This window comes from Notolepis coatsorum (genome assembly GCF_963971535.1).
Source record: "Notolepis coatsorum genome assembly, chromosome: 2".
Lineage (NCBI taxonomy): Eukaryota > Metazoa > Chordata > Actinopteri > Aulopiformes > Paralepididae > Notolepis > Notolepis coatsorum.
Window position 1 is genome coordinate 118910406 of NC_140166.1, and position 21821 is coordinate 118932226.

Genomic DNA, 21821 nt, shown 5'->3' on the forward strand with positions numbered 1-21821 from the left:
TCCTGCTCCTCTCTCTCTCTACCTCCTGCTCCTCTCTCTCTCTACCTCCTGCTCCTCTCTCTCTACCTCCTGCTCCTCTCTCTCTACCTCCTGCTCCTCTCTCTCTACCTCCTGCTCCTCTCTCTCTCTACCTCCTGCTCCTCTCTCTCTACCTCCTGCTCCTCTCTCTCTACCTCCTGCTCCTCTCTTTCTGCATCCTGCTACTCTCTCTCTCTACCTCCTGCTCCTCTCTCTCTCTACCTCCTGCTCCTCTCTCTCTACCTCCTGCTCCTCTCTCTCTACCTCCTGCTCCTCTCTCTCTACCTCCTGCTCCTCTCTCTCTACCTCCTGCTCCTCTCTCTCTACCTCCTGCTCCTCTCTCTCTACCTCCTGCTCCTCTCTCTCTGCCTCCTGCTCCTCTCTCTCTACCTCCTGCTCCTCTCTCTCTACCTCCTGCTCCTCTCTCTCTACCTCCTGCTCCTCTCTCTCTGCCTCCTGCTCCTCTCTCTCTACCTCCTGCTCCTCTCTCTCTACCTCCTGCTCCTCTCTTTCTGCCTCCTGCTCCTCTCTCTCTCTACCTCCTGCTCCTCTCTTTCTGCCTCCTGCTCCTCTCTCTCTACCTCCTGCTCCTCTCTCTCTACCTCCTGCTCCTCTCTTTCTGCCTCCTGCTCCTCTCTCTCTCTACCTCCTGCTCCTCTCTTTCTGCATCCTGCTCCTCTCTCTCTCTACCTCCTGCTCCTCTCTCTCTACCTCCTGCTCCTCTCTCTCTACCTCCTGCTCCTCTCTTTCTGCCTCCTGCTCCTCTCTCTCTCTACCTCCTGCTCCTCTCTCTCTCTGCCTCCTGTTCCTCTCTCTCTACCTCCTGCTCCTCTCTCTCTACCTCCTGCTCCTCTCTCTCTCTACCTCCTGCTCCTCTCTTTCTGCCTCCTGCTCCTCTCTCTCTCTACCTCCTGCTCCTCTCTCTTTCTACCTCCTGCTCCTCTCTCTCTACCTCCTGCTCCTCTCTTTCTGCCTCCTGCTCCTCTCTCTCTACCTCCTGCTCCTCTATCTCTACCTCCTGCTCCTCTCTCTCTACCCCCTGCTCCTCTCTCTCTACCTCCTGCTCCTCTCTCTCTACCTCCTGTTCCTCTCTCTCTACCTCCTGCCAGTCTCTCTCTGCCTCCTGCTCCTCTCTCTCTCTACCTCCTGCTCCTCTCTCTCTCTACCTCCTGCTCCTCTCTCTCTACCTCCTGCTCCTCTCTCTCTACCTCCTGCTCCTCTCTCTCTCTACCTCCTGCTCCTCTCTCTCTACCTCCTGCTCCTCTCTCTCTACATCCTGCTCCTCTCTCTCTCTACCTCCTGCTCCTCTCTCTCTCTACCTCCTGCTCCTCTCTCTTTCTGCCTCCTGCTCCTCTCTCTCTACCTCCTGCTCCTCTCTTTCTGCCTCCTGCTCCTCTCTTTCTACCTCCTGCTCCTCTCTTTCTGCCTCCTGCTCCTCTCTTTCTACCTCCTGCTCCTCTCTTTCTGCCTCCTGCTCCTCTCTTTCGACCTCCTGCTCCTCTCTCTCTACCTCCTGCTCCTCTCTCTCTCTACCTCCTGCTCCTCTCTCTCTCTACCTCCTGCTCCTCTCTTTCTGCCTCCTGCTCCTCTCTTTCTACCTCCTGCTCCTCTCTCTCTACCTCCTGCTCCTCTCTTTCTGCCTCCTGCTCCTCTCTCTCTACCTCCTGCTCCTCTCTCTCTACCTCCTGCTCCTCTCTCTCTACCTCCTGCTCCTCTCTCTCTCTGCCTCCTGCTCCTCTCTCTCTCTACCTCCTGCTCCTCTCTCTCTACCTCCTGCTCCTCTCTCTCTCTACCTCCTGCTCCTCTCTTTCTGCCTCCTGCTCCTCTCTCTCTCTACCTCCTGCTCCTCTCTCTCTCTGCCTCCTGCTCCTCTCTTTCTGCCTCCTGCTCCTCTCTCTCTACCTCCTGCTCCTCTCTCTCTCTCTACCTCCTGCTCCTCTCTCTCTACCTCCTGCTCCTCTCTTTCTGCCTCCTGCTCCTCTCTCTCTACCTCCTGCTCCTCTCTCTCTCTACATCCTGCTCCTCTCTCTCTCTACCTCCTGCTCCTCTCTCTCTCTACCTCCTGCTCCTCTCTCTCTACCTCCTGCTCCTCTCTCTCTACCTCCTGCTCCTCTCTCTCTCTACCTCCTGCTCCTCTCTCTCTCTACCTCCTGCTCCTCTCTCTCTACCTCCTGCTCCTCTCTCTCTCTACCTCCTGCTCCTCTCTTTCTGCCTCCTGCTCCTCTCTCTCTCTACCTCCTGCTCCTCTCTCTCTACCTCCTGCTCCTCTCTCTCTCTTCCTCTCTCTCTCTACCTCCTGCCCCTCTCTCTCTACCTCCTGCTCCTCTCTCTCTACCTCCTGCTCCTCTCTCTTTATGCCTCCTGCTCCTCTCTCTCTACCTCCTGCTCCTCTCTCTCTACCTCCTGCTCCTCTCTCTCTCTACCTCCTGCTCCTCTCTCTCTGCCTCCTGCTCCTCTATCTCTACCTCCTGCTCCTCTCTTTCTCTACCTCCTGCTCCTCTCTCTCTACCTCCTGCTCCTCTCTCTCTACCTCCTGCCCCTCTCTCTCTCTACCTCCTGCTCCTCTCTCTCTACCTCCTGCTCCTCTCTCTCTCTACCTCCTGCTCCTCTCTCTCTCTACCTCCTGCTCCTCTCTCTCTCTACCTCCTGCTCCTCTCTCTCTCTACCTCCTGCCCGTCTCTCTCTACCTCCTGCTCCTCTCTCTCTACCTCCTGCCCCTCTCTCTCTCTACCTCCTGCTCCTCTCTCTCTACCACCTGCTCCTCTCTCTCTCTACCTCCTGCTCCTCTCTCTCTACCTCCTGCTCCTCTCTCTCTACCTCCTGCTCCTCTCTCTCTACCTCCTGCCCCTCTCTCTCTGCCTCCTGCTCCTCTCTTTCTACCTCCTGCTCCTCTCTCTCTACCTCCTGCTCCTCTCTCTCTGCCTCCTGCTCCTCTATCTCTACCTCCTGCTCCTCTCTCTCTCTACCTCCTGCTCCTCTCTCTCTACCTCCTGCTCCTCTCTCTCTACCTCCTGCTCCTCTCTCTCTCTACCTCCTGCTCCTCTCTTTCTACCTCCTGCTCCTCTCTCTCTACCTCCTGCTCCTCTCTCTCTCTACCTCCTGCTCCTCTCTCTCTCTACCTCCTGCTCCTCTCTCTCTACCTCCTGCTCCTCTCTTTCTACCTCCTGCTCCTCTCTCTCTACCTCCTGCTCCTCTCTTTCTGCCTCCTGTTCCTCTCTCTCTCTACCTCCTGCTCCTCTCTTTCTGCCTCCTGCTCCTCTCTCTCTGCCTCCTGCTCCTCTCTCTCTCTACCTCCTGCTCCTCTCTTTCTACCTCCTGCTCCTCTCTATCTGCCTCCTGCTCCTCTCTCTCTGCCTCCTGCTCCTCTCTCTCTGCCTCCTGCTCCTCTCTCTCTACCTCCTGCTCCTCTATCTCTACCTCCTGCTCCTCTCTCTCTACCTCCTGCTCCTCTCTCTCTACCTCCTGCCCCTCTCTCTCTACCTCCTGCTCCTCTCTCTCTACCTCCTGCTCCTCTCTCTCTCTACCTCCTGCTCCTCTCTTTCTACCTCCTGCTCCTCTCTCTCTACCTCCTGCTCCTCTCTCTCTACCTTCTGCTCCTCTCTTTCTGCCTCCTGCTCCTCTCTCTCTGCCTCCTGCTCCTCTCTCTCTGCCTCCTGCTCCTCTCTCTCTGCCTCCTGCTCCTCTATCTCTACCTCCTGCTCCTCTCTCTCTACCTCCTGCTCCTCTCTCTCTACCTCCTGCCCCTCTCTCTCTACCTCCTGCTCCTCTCTCTCTACCTCCTGCTCCTCTCTCTCTCTACCTCCTGCTCCTCTCTTTCTACCTCCTGCTCCTCTCTCTCTACCTCCTGCTCCTCTCTTTCTACCTCCTGGTCCTCTCTCTACCTCCTGCTCCTCTCTCTCTCTACCTCCTGCTCCTCTCTTTCTACCTCCTGCTCCTCTCTCTCTCTACCTCCTGCTCCTCTCTCTCTACCTCCTGCCCCTCTCTCTCTCTACCTCCTGCTCCTCTCTCTCTACCTCCTGCTCCTCTCTCTACCTCCTGCTCCTCTCTCTCTACCTCCTGCTCCTTTCTCTCTCTCTACCTCCTGCTCCTCTCTCTCTACCTCCTGCTCCTCTCTCTCTCTACCTCCTGCTCCTCTCTCTCTCTACCTCCTGCTCCTTTCTCTCTCTCTACCTCCTGCTCCTCTCTCTCTACCTCCTGCTCCTCTCTCTCTCTACCTCCTGCTCCTCTCTCTCTACCTCCTGCCCCTCTCTCTCTACCTCCTGCTCCTCTCTCTCTCTACCTCCTGCTCCTCTCTCTCTACCTCCTGCCCCTCTCTCTCTACCTCCTGCCCCTCTCTCTCTACCTCCTGCTCCTCTCTCTCTCTACCTCCTGTTCCTCTCTCTCTACCTCCTGCTCCTCTCTCTCTACCTCCTGCTCCTCTCTCTCTACCTCCTGCTCCTCTCTCTCTACCTCCTGCTCCTCTCTCTCTCTACCTCCTGCTCCTCTCTCTCTACCTCCTGCTCCTCTCTCTCTGCCTCCTGTTCCTCTTTTTCTGCCTCCTGCTCCTCTCTCTCTACCTCCTGCTCCTCTCTCTCTGCCTCCTGTTCCTCTTTTTCTACCTCCTGCTCCTCTCTCTCTCTACCTCCTGCTCCTCTCTCTCTCTACCTCCTGCTCCTCTCTCTCTACCTCCTGCTCCTCTCTCTCTACCTCCTGCTCCTCTCTCTCTACCTCCTGCCCCTCTCTCTCTACCTCCTGCTCCTCTCTCTCTACCTCCTGCTCCTCTCTCTCTGCCTCCTGCTCCTCTCTCTCTACCTCCTGCTCCTCTCTCTCTCTACCTCCTGCTCCTCTCTCTCTACCTCCTGCCCCTCTCTCTCTACCTCCTGCTCCTCTCTCTCTACCTCCTGCTCCTCTCTCTCTCTACCTCCTGCTCCTCTCTCTCTCTACCTCCTGCTCCTCTCTCTCTACCTCCTGCTCCTCTCTCTCTACCTCCTGCTCCTCTCTCTCTACCTCCTGCTCCTCTTTTTCTGCCTCCTGCTCCTCTCTCTCTCTACCTCCTGCTCCTCTCTCTCTACCTCCTGCTCCTCTCTCTCTACCTCCTGCCTCTCAATTCAATTCAATTCAAATAGGCTTTATTGGCATGAAATATCAACATACTTATTGCCAAAGCAAGTCCAACATACAAACAATAACATATATATTATTAAGCAATAAAACATACCATAATATTAGCAATAAGTAAAACAATCAACAGAAACATATTAAATTACAAAATAAACATTCCATCGGGTAGTCATTTTACAGATGTAGCCACCCAGATACATGTATTTACAGGGCTTGTTCTCTTATTGTATGACAACCATCTACATATTTTGCAGCTAATACTGTACACTGACTTTTCTCCCCACATATATATAACAGCTTTTGATTATCAGGGAGATGGATAAACTGTGGATCAATTTTATTTATTTTATAAAAGAAAACTTCTCTTAAATCCTTGTATTTTTCACAGTATAGTAGGAAGTGAGGTTCTGTCTCAACATCCCCCTGATGACAAAGTGAACACAGCCTGGCCTCTCTGGGCAGCCAGTTCTGCCTGTGACGGCCTGTTTCTATGGCTAGACTATGTCCACTCAGTCTGTACCGTGTCAATGTCTTTCTTAATTTTATATCATTCACAGTAGTCAGGTATTCTGCCACCGTGTACTCTCTGTTTAGGGTCAAATAGAATTCTAATTTACTTTGAGATTTGGTTGATTTGTTCCAATATTCTATATAGTTTTCTTTTTGTTTTGAGGTTATTTGGTTGGGCCAGATTTTTTGGTATCTGTCCTGAGGCATTTGTGGGCAGAGATTTCTGACTAGCTGGCAGAGGGGACTCTTATCTGGGTTCATCTCTTGGCTCTGAAGGGCTTTGTAGTGGTAGGAGTGGGGGTCACTTGATTGGAGGTGTGTGTAAAATTGTATGGCTCGCTTTTGAATTTGAATGATTAGGGGGTATTGGCCGAGTTCTGCCCTGCATGCATTATTGGCAGTGTGTCTGTGGACCTTAAGTAGGTTTTTGCACAATTCTGCATGCAGTACTTCTAATGGGTGTTTTTCCCATTTTGGGAAATCTTGGTTAGTTAATGGACCCCACACTTCACTGCCATATAATATTATTGGATTTATTACGGAATTTAGAATTTTGAGCCAGGTCCTAATTGGGATGTCAATTGGAATTTTCCTTTTGATGGCATAAAAAGCCCTTCTTCCCTTCTCCTTCAATTCATTCACAGCCATATTGAAGTTTCCATTATGATTTATTTTCAATCCCAAATATGGGTAGCTTTTTGTGTTTTCTAATATGTGTGTGCCTAATTTAAATGTATTATGTGAACTCTGAGACTCGTGTCTCCTTTGAAAGATCATGACTTTAGTCTTCTTCATGTTTACGTTCAGAGACCATGTCTGACAGAACTGGTGGAGGATGTCTAGGTTCTGTTGTAGACCCTCTTTAGTGGCTGACAGCAGAACCAGATCATCTGCGTACATCAGTAATTTTACATTGGTATCGTGCAGAGTCAGACCGGGTGCAGTAGAAAGTTCTAATAACTTTGCTAATTCATTTATATATATATTGAACAATGTTGGACTTAAATTGCACCCCTGGCGGACTCCGCGACCCTGGGTGAAGAAATTTGTTCTTTTATTTCCAATTCTAACAGCACATCTGTTTTTTGTGTACATGGATTTGATCAAGTCATATGTATTTCCTCCAACACCACTTTCTAGAATTTTGAAGAAAAGACCTTTGTGCCAAATTGAGTCAAAGGCTTTTTCAAAATCGACAAAGCAGGAATATATTTTGTTTTTGTTCTGTTTTACGTGAATGTCAATTAGGGTTTTAAGAGTGTATATATGGTCAGAGGTACGATAATTTGGTAAGAATCCGATTTGGCTTTTACTTAGAACGCTGTGTTCTGTAAGGAATTCTATGAGTCTGGTGTTGATGATACTACATAGAAGTTTGCCCAAATTACTCGTCACACAGATACCCCTATAGTTTTTTGGGTCATGTTTATCTCCACTCTTGAAAATTGGGGTTATGAGTCCTTCATTCCAGATATCAGGAAAATAGCCTAGATTTAGTGTCAAATTGAATCATTTTAAAATAGCCAATTGGAATTTTTCAGAGCTGTGTTTAATCATTTCATTTAATATGCCATCTGTACCACAGGCCTTTCTAGCTTTAAGGCACTGGAGTTTTGATTTCAGCTCTTGTTCTGTGATTGGGAAGTCTAAAGGGTTTTGATTATCCTTTATGATATTTTCCCATTTTTGTAATTTTTCACATATCTGGCTGGTTTCCGTTTTTGTATTTAGGGGTACAGTTGTAAAGAGTGATGTGAAGTGGTTTGTCCAAACATCCCCATCTTCGATAGCCATTTCTTCCGGCTTATCTTTTTTCAATGAGTTCCAGTGGTCCCAGAAGGAGTTAGAGCTTAGAGAGTCCTCTATTTTGCACAATTGTTTATTTACGTGATTGTTCCTTTTAATTCTGATGGTCTTTTTGTAGTGTTTCAATGATTCACAGTATTGGAGGCGTAGGGTGTCATTTTGTGGGTTTATGTGTTTCTGGTTTGATATTTTTCTTAGCTGTGTTCTAAGAGCTTTACATTCTTTGTCAAACCATTGGTCCTTTTTAGTTTTTCTCTGTTTGTTACCTGATAGTTTTAATTTGGACTTTGTTGCAGTTCTTTCAAATATATAATTGATGTGTTCTACAGCTAGGTTTACTCCTTCAACACTGTTAGAGTATGGCATGGCTAGGAACGTATCTAACAGTGATTGTGTCTCATCACTGGCGATGGCTCTCTGGTAGTCCTGCATGCTGTTCTGGGACCATCTGTAGTATTTGGGGATGTTGTATAGTTTACTGGGCTGTGTAGGGGGATTTTTGAGAGACTCAGTTCTTTTCATGTATGCCGTGATCTGACTGTGGTCGGAGAGTGGGGTCAGGGGTTTGACTGTGAATGAACTGAAGGATACTGGATCCAGATCTGTTATCATGTAATCTACTGTGCTGCTGCCAAGGGGTGAGCAGTAAGTGTACCTTCCTTGTGAGTCCCCTCTCACACGCCCATTGACAAGGTAGAGACTCAGTCCTCTACACAGTTGTAATAAATCCTTTCCATTTTTGTTTATGGAAGTGTCATGGTTATTTCTAGGGGACTGGTTTACATGGTTGCATATGGTGTGGTCAGATATGAAATTGTCTCCATGTGTACTGGTGAAATCAGGGTGGGTTCCCGTTCGGGCGTTGAAGTCACCGCAAACAAGCACATGACCTTGACTTTGGTAAAGACTTATTTCTGATTCAAGGTTGGAGAAGATGTCGTCTGAGTAATATGGAGACCCAGTGGGTGGTACGTAAATTCCACAGATAAATAGGTCTCTCTGAGAGGGGATTACTTCTTTATTTAGTTTTAACCAAATATGATTGTTCCCGGTTTTTAGAATCTGTATTGACTGGTGGAGTTGTGATTTGTACCAAATTATCAATCCCCCTGAGTCTCTGCCCTGACTAATATGTTTCGTTTTATTCGATGGCAAAATGACTTCTCTATAGTGAGGAGGGCAGTGTGTGTCTACATCTTCTCTGCACCATGTCTCAGTTAGGATTAAGAGGTCATTGTTTGTTATAGCCTGTAAAAAATCTGAGTCTCTACTCTTAAGGCCGTATGTTGAAGAGCAAAGACCCTGTATGTTCCAGCAGCTAATGGCGAATGATTGCATTTTGTACAAAAATTATATAAAGGTATAAAAGGTTATAACTAAGGTATAAGGGTATTCAGTCAATGAAAAATATATATAAAGGTGTTCAAAGGTATAAAGGTTATAGGGTATAAAGGTATTCAGTCAATGGACGAACATCACAGAATAAATTCAACAACAACAAAGGCGACAGCAGGCGGTTGGCCTGCTTTTCTTTTGGTCGATTGCTAGCTTGTAGTGAGAAGTTTACTGCATAGCGTGTATAACATTTGTTTGATCTCATTCAGCTCTGATGTGGGTGGGGGGGGGGGGGGGCCTGGTCAGGGCGGATGCATAGGTCATCTCCTGCGGCGGACGGTGAGGGGGTCGGCTGGGGGGACGTCTCCTCTCACTGGGTGGGTTGGAAGGGTGGGGTGTGGGCTGGGGGCGGTTGAGGGGTCGGCTGGGGGGATGTCTCCTCTCACTGGGTGTGGTGGAAAGGTGGGGTATAGGTGGGGCATAGGTTTGTGGGGTGACTCCTCGTGGGTATCTCATGGGCCTGTGCTTTCTCGGAGAGGCCGGTGTGTGACTGGGTCTGTTGGGGTTGCGTCCGAGGGCAGCATCCTTTAATGTTTTTGCAAATGTCCTCACTCCCGCGTTGTTTAGGTGTAGCCCATCATTATTAAAGTCCCATCTGCCGATGTTTGTGTGGTGGGCCAGGTGGACATTTTTGAGGGCAGCACAGTTTCTTGAGGTCTCCATGTTGATTTCGTGAATGATGTATGGAGGGGTGTCCATCCTGGGGAGGAGGGTGGAGATGATTACTCTGGTGTGTGGGAACTCCCTGGAGGCCTTCTCAGCCACCCTGGTCATTGCTTCAGCAGTTCCACGCTGTAGATAGTGGAGGTCATTTGTACCCGTGTGCACCACCATGTACTGGGGGCTCCCTAGAGTGTCCTGTCTGAGCAGCTCCATGGCGTGGCCTGTGTTCCGACAGCGCTTGGCTGTCACCTTGAGGCCTGGGAAGAGGCGTGCTGTGTCCAGGTATTTGCCATTGGAGTCCATGAGGAGGACTACCTGGGCTTCGGGCTGGGCTGGTCTGGTGGACTGGGGCCGTGGCTCGGGTGGAGGTTGGGCTGCTGGAAGGGGGTCTGAGTCCAAAGGTATGTCATTGGGTGTCAGGCTGGGAGGGGTAAGTGGGGTCAGGGGGGGGGGGGTATATTCTGGTTTGGCAGTAGGGGGGGGGTGGGGTGGTGAGTGTTGGAGCAGAGGACTGCTTTTGATCGGGGGGGAATGTATGTATTCTTTCTTTACATTTACATTTACATTTAGTCATTTAGCTGACGCTTTTATCCAAAGCGACTTACAAGTTCTGTACGACAAGCCATCAGGAAGGGCACAACTCTATCAGCTGAGCAACAATGTTCATCAAAGTGTTGAGTGCTACAGTGTAGGTTAGTTTATTAGGACAAGTGCATGACAGTACGGTTAGTTAGGATTAGATTTTTTTTTTTTTTTTTTTTTTTTAATTCAGATAATGGTTGAAGAAGTGCGTCTTTAGTCGACGGCGAAAGATTGGACGTGATTCGGCTGTCCTAACTGGGGTGGGTAGTTCATTCCACCATTGTGGGGCAAGGACTGAGAATAGGCGACTTCTCTTTGATGACCCTCCCGGAGCTTGGATAGGAGTAGGTCTGATGCGGCCAGAAGATGCAGAGCGTAGGGGTCTTGAGGGTGTGTAGTTAGAGACCATTGACCGGAGGTAGGCGGGAGCGGTTCCCTTTGCCGCACGGTATGCTAGGTCGAGGGCCTTGAAGCGGATTCGTGCAGCAATGGGGAGCCAGTGCAGGTCCCTAAGAAGTGGGGTGACATGGGCCGACTTCGCTAGGTTTGAGATCAGGCGGGCCGCTGCGTTCTGAATGAGTTGAAGAGGCTTAGTGGCAGTGGCCGGGAGGCCAGCGAGCAGTGCATTGCAGTAGTCGAGGCGGGAGATGACTGTTGATTGGACGAGGAGTTGGGTGGCTTCTTTTGTCAGGAAGGGGCGTATCCTTCTGACGTTGCTCAGGAGGAATCGGCAGGTTCTGGTCGTCGCTGCGATGTGAGCAGAGAAGTTCAACTGGTCGTCGAGGACAACACCAAGGTTCTTGGCGGTCGGGGACGCAGTCACAGCTGCATTCTCGACTGTGATTGAAAGGTCGGTTAGGGGGGAGGATTTGGCCGGCAGGTGGAGCAATTCTGTTTTGCTTAGGTTCAGTTTGAGGTGGTTGGACGTCATCCAGGCTGAGATGTCGGACAGACAGGCCGAGATCCGCACAGAGACGTGGATATCTGAGGGAGGGAAGGAGAGGAAGAGTTGAGTATCGTCGGCATAACAATGGTAGGAGAAGCCATGAGACGTGATAATGTTACCCAGTGATTTAGTGTAGAGGGAGAAGAGAAGGGGTCCTAAAACCGAGCCCTGGGGGACACCCGTCCGCAGGGGGCGGGTGGCCGACAGGGTCCCTCTCCATGACACTTGGTAGGACAGAAGGTCGTTGTAGCTTTACTTCCTCTATCTCACTGCGTAGACATCTCTACATCCTGCCCCTCTCTCTCTACCTCCTGCTCCTCTCTCTCTCTACCTCCTGCTCCTCTCTCTCTACCTCCTGCTCCTCTCTTTCTGCCTCCTGCTCCTCTCTCTCTACCTCCTGCTCCTCTCTTTCTGCCTCCTGTTCCTCTCTCTCTACCTCCTGCTCCTCTCTCTCTCTACCTCCTGCTCCTCTCTCTGTGACTCTCTCTCTACCTCCTGTTCCTCTCTCTCTACCTCCTGTTCCTCTCTATCTACCTCCTGCTCCTCTCTCTCTCTACCTCCTGCTCCTCTCTCTGTTCCTCTCTCTCTACCTCCTGCTCCTCTCTCTCTACCTCCTGTTCCTCTCTATCTACCTCCTGCTCCTCTCTCTCTCTACCTCCTGCTCCTCTCTCTCTACCTCCTGTTCCTCTCTCTACCTCCTGTTCCCCTCTCTCTACCTCCTGCTCCTCTCTCTCTACCTCCTGTTCCTCTCTCTACCTCCTGTTCCTCTCTCTCTACCTCCTGCTCCTCTCTCTCTACCTCCTGTTCCTCTCTCTACCTCCTGTTCCCCTCTCTCTACCTCCTGCTCCTCTCTCTCTACCTCCTGCTCCTCTCTCTACCTCCTGTTCCTCTCTATCTACCTCCTGCTCCTCTCTCTCTCTACCTCCTGCTCCTCTCTCTGTTCCTCTCTCTCTACCTCCTGCTCCTCTCTCTCTACCTCCTGTTCCTCTCTATCTACCTCCTGCTCCTCTCTCTCTCTACCTCCTGCTCCTCTCTCTCTACCTCCTGTTCCTCTCTCTACCTCCTGTTCCCCTCTCTCTACCTCCTGCTCCTCTCTCTCTACCTCCTGCTCCTCTATCTACCTCCTGCTCCTCTCTCTCTACCTCCTGTTCCTCTCTATCTACATCCTGCTCCTCTCTCTCTCTACCTCCTGCTCCTCTCTCTCTACCTCCTGTTCCTCTCTATCTACCTCCTGCTCCTCTCTCTCTCTACCTCCTGCTCATCTCTCTCTCTACCTCCTGCTCCTCTCTCTCTACCTCCTGTTCCTCTCTCTACCTCCTGTTCCCCTCTCTCTACCTCCTGCCCCTCTCTCTCTACCTCCTGCTCCTCTCTCTCTACCTCCTGCTCCTCTATCTCTACCTCCTGCTCCTCTCTCTCTACCTCCTGCTCCTCTCTCTCTGCCTCCTGCTCCTCTCTATCTCTACCTCCTGCTCCTCTCTCTCTGCCTCCTGCTCCTCTCTCTCTACCTCCTGCTCCTCTCTCTCTCTACCTCCTGCTCCTCTCTCTCTCTACCTCCTGCTCCTCTCTCTCTCTACCTCCTGCTCCTCTCTCTCTGCCTCCTGCTCCTCTCTCTCTCTACCTCCTGCTCCTCTCTTTCTACCTCCTGCTCCTCTCTCTCTCTACCTCCTGCTCCTCTCTCTCTACCTCCTGCTCCTCTCTTTCTGCCTCCTGCTCCTCTCTCTCTACCTCCTGCTCCTCTCTCTCTCTCCCTCTCTCTCTCTACCTCCTGCCCCTCTCTCTCTACCTCCTGCTCCTCTCTCTCTACCTCCTGCTCCTCTCTCTCTCTACCTCCTGCTCCTCTCTCTCTACCTCCTGCTCCTCTCTCTCTACCTCCTGCCCCTCTCTCTCTACCTCCTGCTCCTCTCTCTCTACCTCCTGCTCCTCTCTCTCTCTACCTCCTGCTCCTCTCTTTCTACCTCCTGCTCCTCTATCTCTACCTCCTGCTCATCTCTTTCTGCCTCCTGCTCCTCTCTCTCTCTACCTCCTGCTCCTCTCTTTCTGCCTCCTGCTCCTCTCTCTCTCTACCTCCTGCTCCTCTCTCTCTACCTCCTGCTCCTCTCTCTCTACCTCCTGCTCCTCTCTCTCTACCTCCTGCTCCTCTCTCTCTACCTCCTGCCCCTCTCTCTCTACCTCCTGCTCCTCTCTCTCTACCTCCTGCTCCTCTCTCTCTCTACCTCCTGCTCCTCTATCTCTGCCTCCTGCTCCTCTCTCTCTGCCTCCTGCTCCTCTATCTCTACCTCCTGCTCCTCTCTCTCTCTACCTCCTGCTCCTCTCTCTCTACCTCCTGCTCCTCTCTCTCTACCTCCTGCCCCTCTCTCTCTACCTCCTGCTCCTCTCTCTACCTCCTGCTCCTCTCTCTCTCTACCTCCTGCTCCTCTCTTTCTACCTCCTGCTCCTCTCTTTCTACCTCCTGCTCCTCTCTCTCTCTACCTCCTGCTCCTTTCTCTCTCTCTACCTCCTGCCCCTCTCTCTCTACCTCCTGCCCCTCTCTCTCTACCTCCTGCTCCTCTCTCTCTACCTCCTGCTCCTCTCTCTCTCTACCTCCTGCCCCTCTCTCTCTACCTCCTGCCCCTCTCTCTCTACCTCCTGCTCCTCTCTCTCTCTACCTCCTGCTCCTCTCTCTCTGCCTCCTGTTCCTCTTTTTCTACCTCCTGCTCCTCTCTCTCTCTACCTCCTGCTCCTCTCTCTCTCTACCTCCTGCTCCTCTCTCTCTACCTCCTGCTCCTCTCTCTCTACCTCCTGCCCCTCTCTCTCTACCTCCTGCCCCTCTCTTTCTGCCTCCTGCTCCTCTCTCTCTCTATACCTCCTGCTCCTCTCTCTCTCTCTACCTCCTGCTCCTCTCTCTCTACCTCCTGCTCCTCTCTCTCTACCTCCTGCTCCTCTCTCTCTACCTCCTGCCCCTCTCTCTCTACCTCCTGCTCCTCTCTCTCTACCTCCTGCTCCTCTCTCTCTACCTCCTGCTCCTCTCTCTCTCTACCTCCTGCTCCTCTCTCTCTACCTCCTGCTCCTCTCTCTCTGCCTCCTGCTCCTCTCTCTCTACCTCCTGCTCCTCTCTCTCTCTACCTCCTGCTCCTCTCTCTCTACCTCCTGCCCCTCTCTCTCTCTGCCTCCTGCTCCTCTCTCTCTACCTCCTGCCCCTCTCTCTCTACCTCCTGCTCCTCTCTCTATCTAACTCCTGCTCCTCTCTCTCTACCTCCTGCCCCTCTCTTTCTGCCTCCTGCTCCTCTCTCTCTCTACCTCCTGCTCCTCTCTCTCTCTACCTCCTGCTCCTCTCTCTCTCTACCTCCTGCTCCTCTCTCTCTACCTCCTGCTCCTCTCTCTCTACCTCCTGCTCCTCTCTTTCTGCCTCCTGCTCCTCTCTCTCTACCTCCTGCTCCTCTCTCTCTACCTCCTGCTCCTCTCTCTCTCTACCTCCTGCTCCTCTCTCTCTACCTCCTGCCCCTCTCTCTCTGCCTCCTGCTCCTCTCTCTCTACCTCCTGCTCCTCTCTCTCTACCTCCTGCTCCTCTCTCTCTACCTCCTGCCCCTCTCTCTCTACCTCCTGCCCCTCTCTCTCTACCTCCTGCTCCTCTCTCTCTCTACCTCCTGCTCCTCTCTCTCTACCTCCTGCTCCTCTCTTTCTGCCTCCTGCTCCTCTCTCTCTACCTCCTGCTCCTCTCTTTCTGCCTCCTGTTCCTCTCTCTCTACCTCCTGCTCCTCTCTCTCTACCTCCTGCTCCTCTCTCTCTCTACCTCCTGTTCCTCTCTCTGTGACTCTCTCTCTACCTCCTGTTCCCCTCTCTCTACCTCCTGTTCCTCTCTATCTACCTCCTGCTCCTCTCTCTCTCTACCTCCTGCTCCTCTCTCTCTACCTCCTGTTCCTCTCTCTACCTCCTGTTCCTCTCTCTCTACCTCCTGCTCCTCTCTCTCTACCTCCTGCTCCTCTCTCTGCCTCTCTCTCTGCCTCCTGTGCCTCTCTCTCTCTACCTCCTGCTCCTCTCTCTCTACCTCCTGCTCCTCTCTCTCTGCCTCCTGCTCCTCTCTCTCTGCCTCCTGTGCCTCTCTCTCTCTGCCTCCTGCTCCTCTCTCTCTGCCTCCTGCTCCTCTCTCTCTGCCTCCTGCTCCTCTCTCTCTGCCTCTCTTTCTGCCTCCTGCTCCTCTCTCTCTGCCTCTCTCTCTGCCTCTCTCTCTGCCTCCTGCTCCTCTCTCTCTGCCTCTCTCTCTGCCTCCTGCTCCTCTCTCTCTACCTCCTGCTCCTCTCTCTCTACCTCCTGCTCCTCTCTCTCTACCTCCTGCTCCTCTCTCTCTCTACCTCCTGCTCCTCTCTTTCTGCCTCCTGCTCCTCTCTCTCTACCTCCTGCTCCTCTCTCTCTACCTCCTGCTCCTCTCTCTCTCTACCTCCTGCTCCTCTCTCTCTACCTCCTGCCCCTCTCTCTCTGCCTCCTGCTCCTCTCTCTCTCTACCTCCTGCTCATCTCTCTCTACCTCCTGCTCCTCTCTCTCTACCTCCTGCCCCTCTCTATCTACCTCCTGCCCCTCTCTCTCTACCTCCTGCTCCTCTCTCTCTCTACCTCCTGCTCCTCTCTCTCTACCTCCTGCTCCTCTCTTTCTGCCTCCTGCTCCTCTCTCTCTACCTCCTGCTCCTCTCTTTCTGCCTCCTGTTCCTCTCTCTCTACCTCCTGCTCCTCTCTCTCTACCTCCTGCTCCTCTCTCTCTCTACCTCCTGCTCCTCTCTCTGTGACTCTCTCTCTACCTCCTGTTCCCCTCTCTCTACCTCCTGTTCCTCTCTATCTACCTCCTGCTCCTCTCTCTCTCTACCTCCTGCTCCTCTCTCTCTACCTCCTGTTCCTCTCTCTACCTCCTGTTCCTCTCTCTCTACCTCCTGCTCCTCTCTCTCTACCTCCTGTTCCTCTCTCTCTACCTCCTGCTCCTCTCTCTCTACCTCCTGCTCCTCTCTCTGCCTCTCTCTCTGCCTCCTGTGCCTCTCTCTCTCTACCTCCTGTTCCCCTCTCTCTACCTCTCTCTCTGCCTCCTGCTCCTCTCTCTCTGCCTCCTGTGCCTCTCTCTCTCTGCCTCCTGCTCCTCTCTCTCTGCCTCCTGCTCCTCTCTCTCTGCCTCCTGCTCCTCTCTCTCTGCCTCTCTCTCTGCCTCCTGCTCCTCTCTCTCTGCCTCTCTCTCTGCCTCCTGCTCCTCTCTCTCTACCTCCTGCTCCTCTCTCTCTGCCTCTCTCTCTGCATCCTGTGCCTCTCTCTCTGCCTCTCTCTCTGCCTCCTGTGCCTCTCTCTCTGCCTCTCTCTCTGCCTCCTGTGCCTCTCTCTCTGCCTCTCTTTCTGCCTCCTGCTCCTCTCTCTCTCTACCTCCTGCTCCTCTCTCTCTACCTCCTGCTCCTCTCTCTCTACCTCCTGTGCCTCTCTATCTGCCTCCTGTTCCTCTCTCTACCTCCTGCTCCTCTCTCTCTGCCTCCTGTTCCTCTCTCTCTACCTCCTGCTCCTCTCTCTCTACCTCCTGCTCCTCTCTCTCTCTACCTCCTGTTCCTCTCTCTCTGCCTCTTGCTCCTCTCTCTCTACCTCCTGCTCCTCTCTCTCTACCTCCTGCTCCTCTCTCTCTCTACCTCCTGCTCCTCTCTCTCTACCTCCTGTTCCTCTCTCTCTACCTCCTGCCCCTCTCTCTCTACCTCCTGCTCCTCTCTCTCTCTACCTCCTGCTCCTCTCTCTCTCTACCTCCTGCTCCTCTCTCTCTCTACCTCCTGCTCCTCTCTCTCTCTACCTCCTGCTCCTCTCTCTCTCTACCTCCTGCTCCTCTCTCTCTACCTCCTGCTCCTCTCTCTCTCTGCCTCCTGTTCCTCTCTATCTGCCTCCTGTGCCTCTCTCTCTACCTCCTGTTCCTCTCTCTCTACCTCCTGCTCCTCTCTCTCTACCTCCTGCTCCTCTCTCTCTGCCTCCTGCTCCTCTCTCTCTGCCTCCTGTTCCTCTATATCTGCCTCCTCTCTCTCTCTCTCTCTCTCTGCCTCCTGCTCCTCTCTCTCTACCTCCTGTACCTCTCTCTCTCTCTACCTCCTGCCCCTCTCTCTCTACCTCCTGCCCCTCTCTCTCTACCTCCTGCTCCTCTCTCTCTCTACCTCCTGCTCCTCTCTCTCTACCTCCTGCTCCTCTCTTTCTGCCTCCTGCTCCTCTCTCTCTACCTCCTGCTCCTCTCTTTCTGCCTCCTGTTCCTCTCTCTCTACCTCCTGCTCCTCTCTCTCTACCTCCTGCTCCTCTCTCTCTCTACCTCCTGCTCCTCTCTCTGTGACTCTCTCTCTACCTCCTGTTCCCCTCTCTCTACCTCCTGTTCCTCTCTCTCTACCTCCTGTTCCTCTCTCTACCTCCTGTTCCTCTCTCTCTACCTCCTGCTCCTCTCTCTCTACCTCCTGCTCCTCTCTCTACCTCCTGTTCCTCTCTCTCTGCCTCTCTCTCTACCTCCTGTTCCCCTCTCTCTGCCTCCTGCTCCTCTCTCTCTGCCTCTCTTTCTGCCTCCTGCTCCTCTCTCTCTCTACCTCCTGCTCCTCTCTCTCTACTCCTGCTCCTCTCTCTACCTCCTGTTCCCCCTCTCTCTGCCTCCTGTGCCTCTCTCTCTGCCTCTCTCTCTACCTCCTGCTCCTCTCTCTCTACCTCCTGCTCCTCTCTCTCTACCTCCTGCTCCTCTCTCTCTGCTCCTGTTCCTCTCTCTCTACCTCCTGCTCCTCTCTCTCTACCTCCTGCTCCTCTCTCTCTCTACCTCCTGTTCCTCTCTTTCTGCCTCCTGTTTCCTCTCTTTCTGCCTCCTGCTCCTCTCTCTCTACCTCCTGCTCCTCTCTCTCTCTACCTCCTGCTCCTCTCTATCTACCTCCTGCTCCTCTCTCTCTGCCTCCTGTTCCTCTCTCTCTACCTCCTGCTCCTCTCTCTATCTACCTCCTGCTCCTCTCTCTCTCTACCTCCTGCTCCTCTCTCTCTGCCTCCTGTTCCTCTCTCTCTACCTCCTGTTCCTCTCTCTCTACCTCCTGCTCCTCTCTCTATCTACCTCCTGCTCCTCTCTCTCTCTACCTCCTGCTCCTCTCTCTACCTCCTGTTCCTCTCTCTACCTCCTGTTCCCCTCTCTCTACCTCCTGTTCCTCTCTCTCTACCTCCTGCTCCTCTCTCTCTACCTCCTGCTCCTCTCTCTCTCTACCTCCTGTTCCTCTCTCTCTACCTCCTGCTCCTCTCTCTCTACCTCCTGCTCCTCTCTCTCTACCTCCTGCTCCTCTCTTTCTCTACCTCCTGCTCCTCTCTCTCTGCCTCCTGCTCCTCTCTCTCTCTACCTCCTGCTCCTCTCTCTCTGCCTCCTGTACCTCTCTCTCTCTCTGCCTCTCTCTCTGCCTCCTGTGCCTCTCTCTCTGCCTCTCTCTCTCTCTCTCTCTCTCTCTCTCTCTCTCTCTCTCTCTCTCTCTCTCTCTCTCTCTCTCTTCTCCTCTCTCTCTCTCTCCTGCCTCTCTCTCTGCCTCTCTCTGCCTCCTGTGCCTCTCTCTCTACTCCTGCTCCTCTCCTCTCTACCTCTCCTGCCTCCTCTCTCTTCTGCCTCCTGTGCCTCTCTTTCTGCTCCTGTGCCTCTCTCTCTCTGCCTCCTGTGCCCCTCTCTCTCTGCCTCGCTGTGCCTCTCTCTCTGCCTCTCTCTCTTGCCTCCTGCTCCTCTCTCTCTGCCTCTCTCTCTGCCTCCTGTGCCTCTCTCTCTGCCTCTCTCTCTGCTCTCTCTCTGCCTCTCTCTCTGCCTCTCTTTCTGCCTCCTGTGCCTCTCTCTCTGCCTCTCTCTCTGCCTCCTGTGCCTCTCTCTCTGTCTCTCTCTCTGCCTCTCTCTCTCTGCCTCCTCTGCCTCTCTCTCTGCCTCTCTCTCTCTGCCTCCTGTGCCTCTCTCTCTGCCTCTCTCTCTCTCTCTGCTCCTGTGCCTCTCTCTCTGCCTCTCTCTCTGCCTCTCTCTCTGCCTCCTGTGCCTCTCTCTCTGCCTCTCTCTCTGCCTCTCTCTCTGCCTCCTGTGCCTCTCTCTCTGCCTCCTGTGCCTCTCTCTCTCTCTCTCTCTCTCTCTGCCTCTCTCTCTGCCTCCTGTGCCTCTCTCTCTGCCTCTCTCTCTGCCTCTCTCTCTGCCTCCTGTGCCTCTCTCTCTGCCTCCTGTGCCTCTCTCTCTGCCTCTCTCTCTGCCTCCTGTGCCTCTCTCTCTGCCTCCTGTGCTCTCTCTCTGCCTCCTCTGCCTCTCTCTCTGCCTCTCTCTCTGCCTCCTGTGCCTCTCTCTCTGCCTCTCTCTCTGCCTCTCTCCTCTGCCTCCTGTGCCTCTCTCTCTGCCTCCTGTGCCTCTCTCTCTGCCTCTCTCTCTGCCTCTCTCTCTGCCTCCTGTGCCTCTCTCTCTGCCTCTCTCTCTGCCTCCTGTGCCTCTCTCTCTGCCTCTCTCTCTGCTTCCTGTGCCTCTCTCTCTGCCTCTCTCTCTGCTTCTGTGCCTCTCTCTCTGCCTCTCTCTCTGCCTCCTGTGCCTCTCTCTCTGCCTCTCTCTCTGCTTCCTGTGCCTCTCTCTGCCGGTATAAAATATACTATGGTAATAAGTCATACTGGCCGGCAGCATCTATAGTAAGTAGACTAGTAAGTGTAGGTAAGTGATATGTAGAGATATAGTATCTACAGACATGTAAAACGGATTATATGCAGGTATGTACAGACAGACATGGATAGATATGGTAAGAATAAATATATACAGTATACAGGCATTAATGTACATGCTATCATACAGGGTTATATGCAGGTGTAGGTATTCAGGTGCAGTATTCACTCTCTGCAGGTGTTCACATAACACATTGTGATAATGTCACACCCCTGTCCTGGCATTCCACCAGTCCCATTTACACAGACTCTGGTGGAATACCTCATCCCAGCAATGAAACTACATCTGCTGCCGGCTCATTGTCGGATTAACATTGACCCCCCCACCCCCCCCCCCATTCTGTCTTTGTACCGGAACCTTGAACAGGCTGTGTAAAAGAAGAGAGAGAGAGATGAGAGAGAGAGAGAGAGAGAGAGAGAGAGAGAGAGAGAGAGAGAGAGAGAGAGAGAGAGAGAGAGAGAGAGAGAGAGAGAGAGAGAGAGAGAGAGAGAGAGAGAGAGAGCGGAAGGTGTACGCTGGACAGGTAAATGTATCTGAGGAAACAAGGAGGCTCTTTGCATCATGGGTATTTTTTTTATCTCTTCTTTTATTTAAGTGTATAGGTGTGTGTTGACGGCCTCACGCCTGAATGGTCATGAAAGAGAGTCTGCAGAAAGCTGAAGTGAGATAAATCTCTCTCTCTATCTCAATACCTCTCTCTTTCACTCTCTACTATCTCTCTCCGTCTTCAACACTCACACTCTCTCCCTTGCTCCTTCTTTAGCCTCTCTCTCTCTCTCTCTCTCTCTCTCACTCTCTCTCTCTCTCTCTCTCTCTCTCTCTCTCTCTCATGCTCCTGAAAGCCTCATCAGCACTTGTCATCCCGCTAATGAATATCACTTAAATTGCTTTGTATGGAGTGAGTTTAGATGTCCATTTAATGTGTGCATGTGTTTGAGTTCTCTGGGCGACCGATCAGAGAGAGAGAGAGAGAGAGGAGGAGGGGGGGGGGGGTAAAAAGCCTATGACAAGCTGACGGGGGCCGACCCGATCAGACAGATTTGAAAGGAAATTCTGACAAGGCAGCGAGCGTAGGTAGACAACACAACACAGACACGCACATGCAAACACACCCACACACACACACACACATGCAAACACACATACATACACACACAAACAACACCCGCATACAAACATACATACGCATGTGCATACACACATTACTAGATACGCAGACAGAGAAACAGGAAAAAAACATACACGCACCTGCACTTACACTAGGCAATACTCATCACATTATAATACACACACACACGCACTAGGCAATACATATGATATCACATTATTATACACACAAACACACTGCAGACATACATTCAGAGATACTGTACACAGATAAATACTTACACACGAATAGGTTTACCATTTACATACAAACATGGTTCCCTCTGGGAGACACACATACAACAAACAGATACAACAAACAGATACGACACACACACACATATACATTTACATACAAACTAGCTAAGCACATCCATAGTGAGATGCATCAACACACACAAACACAAATTTTCATACAAACACAGCAGACGACATCCAGTACAAACACACCGAATCTCCTCTTCAGTTTAGCGAACTGATTGGGAGTCAGGTCTGTGGGTCTACGGTGCCGTTGGAGACGCCGGCAATCCGCACCTGTTCTGATTGGCCAGATCCCCTATCTCCCTCATTGCCAGACCCCATGCTAACGATGGCGCCGGAGCCGGGGGAGTAGGTACAATAACACCTACTCCCCACTCGCTCGCCGAGAACCAACCCCGCTTGTAAGCATGGCCCTTATCAAAATGAAATTACAATATATGCTGATACTGGATTTCAGCGCCCCCCGCCCCACCGCGCCTCGTCCGCCACCCCCACCCCCACTCCCCTCTGCACCCTCACCCCCAAACCTTGCACGCCATGCACTATACTCCGCTGCTGCGCGCTGCCGTGACATATTACAACCTTTCCCAAAGCAAAAGATATAAATCCGCATTGAGGAATTGCAAAAACAGCACAAAGCGTTCCCAGCCCTGCCTCTATCTAGTGAGCCGCTTATGATTTAGCATTGCAGGTGTATCAGGAGCTCTCTCTCTCTCTCTCTCTCTGTAGAAAACACTGTCACTCG